General features: G+C 34.8%; 1 long non-coding RNA gene across 1 annotated transcript; it reads right to left on the bottom strand.

Moving 5' to 3' along the window:
* Positions 1-1623: 1623 nt before the first annotated feature.
* LOC104101858 (uncharacterized) lies at positions 1624-3078 on the bottom strand. The gene is made up of 2 exons (XR_687567.4): positions 2799-3078; positions 1624-2257 (listed from the first exon to the last, which is right to left on the bottom strand). It is a non-coding gene; the product is annotated as an uncharacterized lncRNA (long non-coding RNA).
* Between the last annotated feature and the right edge of the window lie 1597 nt (positions 3079-4675).

Genomic DNA, 4675 nt, shown 5'->3' with positions numbered 1-4675 from the left:
TTCAATTTCAGCCTCTTGTCGATTCACATTTTCCAACTGTTTCTTTCATTTCTTGTTCAAATCTAATTACAGAAATAATTTTCTTTTGTTTCTCTCACCAACACTATGTCAAAAAGCATATGTTCCATTTCTACACAAGATAAAACTGATAGTTCTGCATGCAAAGTTATCAACATTTCTCCAGAGCAATTTTCTCAATTGAATTCGGAACACTATGTCTGCTAGTTGTTCTTGGATGTGCTTAACAGACAAGAGTTGCATCTGTGAACGATTTACTTCAATTTGTTTAGACATAAAGCAATGGGAGAAGAAAACCAAAAAGAGTATACCCACATAATAAAACGCATTTTTCCTCTGCATTTAAAAAAAATCACAAGCATGTTTCTTTCAAAAATCAACCCTTTTGGGATGAAGTAATGGAAAGCAAGCAGAAAAAATGGATGGAATGCAAGCCAAGTTTATAATCAACTCTTAACGGTAGAATCGTCTCTCTTTTCTATAAGATGCATAAGGTGTTCTTTTTAGCATTCACAAACAATCCATTAATGGAGATGGACTCCAATGCCTGGTCTAGCAGATTATTAATTTTTAGTATCTTACAGAATAGATCAAAACCAAGTCGCTCCAATGCTGGATATTATAGAAGGAAGCATTTGAAAGCTTAAGTTTCACGTCTAACTCATACTAAGCTAGCGTTTGGCCATAGATTCCCAAATTTATTTTGAAAAATCTGATTTGGGTGGAGTTTGGTTTGAAGATGAAAAATGTGTTTGGACATCAGTTTTCAAAACATATTTCCCAAATTTATTTTAGAAAAACATGAAACATGACTTATACTCACAAGTTCTAAAAACTATCACAAATACCCAACAGTACCATTATCAATAACATTCATTATAGTATCGCAAACCATAGTCCTGAACATAAATAAATTTGATACAAAATTATCATTTTTATAATGAACTACATGATACACTATCAAGTGACCGAGAAGACAAAACAACATTGTTACAAAATAATAAATGATGGGTTCTTTTATAAAATACAAAAGTTTGGGATAATTTTTTTAAAATGTAATAGTGATATTTTGACCCAAAATGGGATTTGGGATTTTGCCAAAATGTAGGCAAAATTTATGGCCAAACATGTATTTGCCAAATAAAATCCAAATTTATTTTGTCAAAATCTATGGCGTGTCAGCTTCTTCAAGATCAATATATATTTCAACAATATTTGTATCGTAGTCTTCCAAGTTACCCTTTCATAAATGCTTCATTTGCGGGGGGAGGGGGGGGCGCTTTTTATTTGTAATCCCTACTACTGTTGACTGCCTGTAAATGCTGACCAGTTAAGTTTAGTGTTGGTCACCTGTCTTCCCATTCTTTTGGCCTATCCTATAGTTAAACAACACTTAAATGGTATCTTCAGACAATCTTTCTAATGCATCTAATACATCTTTCAAAGAATGAGAAGCTCAAGCAAACCTTTGACCAATTCGTATATAGTGTTTGCTCTTCCCAATGTAATTGAACTTCTCAAAAAGCCACACGTGAAAAACCAACTTAAAAACCATTCACTTTCAGCAGAATCAGGGATGATTTAGTACATCCAACAATACGAAGATTATTGCAAGTTATATGTTAGCACAAATCACAATACTCATCCAACAATGAAGATTATAGCAGATAATGAGGATACGATATTATAATACAACAAAAAGGAAAGTTAAAAGAAACCTTTAAATAGAAAATTTACTATATGCTATTGGGGTCTTCATATGATGTTTCAATCTAGTTGTTCATCTTTCTCAACTTCCTGAAATACCTCACAGGAAAGAGCAAAGTCTGAGTGTACACAAAGCAAACAAATAATAATGGATATGATGAAATTTAATAGAATTAAGACTAATAAAATATATAAATGTCTAATGCAAAAACTCATCAATAAAATTTAGTATCTTCTTTTACAGAGATGTCACCTCCAAAAATATTAAGTCATAAACAAAGTTTTTTACGGGCCATCAATTGATTCTACCGGAAAATCAGTTCTTCTGTGTTGGCTGTCCTTTCTCATGGGAAGCTGCAGACCTATGGCCCTGAAAGAAGGAGGGAGGGGAGAACTCTGACCCAAAAGGGAACCACAAGGTTATCAGTACCAATAAAAAGGAAGCAGCGCATATGAAATAATCACGAAGGCTTACAGCTGATACAACCTTCGTATTAGGATTTTTCTTGTTAAATTTCTTCTTGATTCCTCACTGCATAAACAATGAACATTTATCACAACTACAAATCACGACTGCATCACTAAGGAAAAAGAAATTCCTAAACTTTTCCCTGGTAGCTTGAAAAGCAAACAAAAATGACATGCTTACACTTTTCAGTAAAACACAATGAAAAAACATCAATAGTGCATAATTATACTTAGAAATGAGAGGAAACTGATGAAATAACAGTAGACATCAATAAAATGAAAATCAAAATATAAAGGAGGCTTCATCGATCTTAGATGCTTTTTTAATTAAACGGAAAAAGAAGAATTTTGACTCTACTCCAATAACAGATAGAATTTACAGCACAAACTTGCACCTGGGTTACTGGGTATCTATTCCCAAACATGCATGAGCAAATCAAAAACATTATTGACATGCATGAACAAAATCAAACAATAATAATCCGAGGGAACAAAAATATTACCGGATACCCACCAAAAGAATAAGAAACTAACTAATACCCAGCAAATGGTAATCACCAAAGAAAATACAGTAACCAAATAAAGATTGCAGAAAAAAAACTCACCGGTAGAAAGAGCATAATTTGAAAAATGAACATAGAAAGTCTGGAATAGAGAAAGAGAAGAAAAAAGTGAGAAGAAATTACAGAGACTGACCACCGGAATTTCTAGAATAACTATAAGAAACTTTGGTAAATTTTTCGGGAGTCAGTAGTAAAACAACGAAGATCAATGGAAGATAAATTGACAGTAGAAATTTGAAGCACGCTGGCCCAATTTGTGCAAAATTGATTAGAAATTAGAGGCAGTACTGGACTGTAAGCCTCCTCATGAGAAGAGCATGTAAGGTAGGTGGGAGAGAATAGTTTTATACAGTAATATGCTGTACACGTGTTTTCTTGGAAAAGATTGATGACCAAATTACCAATTTATTCCTATATGACCTTGTAATTATCAAAGTACCCTTGTTCGTCCTTGTTCGTATACCCCAACTCCCCTTTCTAAATAAAATAAAAATAATAGTAAAACACAAACAGAAAGTTGTTCTCCTTTTCGTTTTAACACTTCCTTCCGATTAGTTTCAATGGTTTGTAAACCATATTTTAGTAATGCCTTTTCGGCTTCTCAGGAGAGAGATCTAAACATAAACACACCACTGTTTTTATCAACCATTTTGCCATGGGAATTGACATATGGATAAACTGGCTAAATGGCTTAGGTTCTAGAGAAATAAAAATAACGTATAGGAACTGATGTTTGGCATATTTCGATATGTGTTGATGTTACTTTGCCCATGCTTTAACCACTTTTTGATGTTATTTAATCTTTAAAACACCCAACATGGTGTAATTATTGGTTTGATGACTAATTAAGTTATGTGTGACGATTTAAGGTGTTCGGAGTGCAAAATATGAAGAAAAGGTGGTTTAGCTAGAGGAAGAAGGGTTGGATGCGTCGCATCCAACCTAGGAAAACATCATCATGCATGCAACCTTAGCAGTGAAGTTGGGCCATCGCGTCTGCCATCGCATGCGAAACTGGGAAGTAGAAGTGAAGCTGGATGCGTCGCGTCCACCATCGCATGCAAGCTGAGAAATAGAGGACAAGGTGGATGCGTCGCATCCACCTTCGCAGGCAAAATTGAAATGGAGGACGAGGTGGATGCGTCGCATCCACCTCAGCATCAATCCCTGAAGCCGATTTGGACTAGGAATAGGAGAGCTTTGGCCCACGACTTTTGTACGCAATATATAAGCCAAAAAGGCCTCTTTTAGGTTATCGAACATATTGGAAAGAGGGAAAAGGCCACGACAAAGCTGTGGAGGCCGGAATTCATCAAGTTTCATCTTTCTCCCACCAAACTTAGTAATTTTTATGTTTCTTTGTATGATTTGTTGTTTGGCTACCATGTCTATGTGGAGCTAAACTTCACGTTCTAGGGTTGTGGTTCTTTCATGACTATTGTTATTCGGATATTGATTTTGACTTCGTGATTTATCATATTAGTTTATTTATTCAATCTTGCACTTAATTATTTAATTGCTTGATCACCAATTGAATATTATCTACGAATCTAGAATTGAACTCGAAAGTGGGAATTCTATATTGCATATAGGATTGAGTAGGGCAAGTTCTTGAACTCGGGCATCGGGGAACGGATTCGTGGTTAGGATAGACATATACCTAATTACCTTGCTTGGTTGATTTACAGGAATTATAAATGCGTTCTTGTTGATTCTAACTCCATAGACATATAGGCGTTAGGTTAGCTTGAATAGGCGAGTAAGAACTCGACAGATTCTTATGAGCAATATTAACCCTGTCAACCAATAAGCTAGACAAATTAGTCGGTCAATTCAATTGAAGAATACAATAGGATTGTTAGATAGCCCATAACCCTAGATCGTTTTCATTACATTGATATCATTAAAATCTGCTCTTT

This window comes from Nicotiana tomentosiformis, chromosome 5 (assembly GCF_000390325.3).
Source record: "Nicotiana tomentosiformis chromosome 5, ASM39032v3, whole genome shotgun sequence".
In the NCBI taxonomy this organism is placed as follows: Eukaryota; Viridiplantae; Streptophyta; class Magnoliopsida; order Solanales; family Solanaceae; genus Nicotiana; species Nicotiana tomentosiformis.
This window is presented reverse-complemented; position numbering and strand designations above follow the sequence as displayed.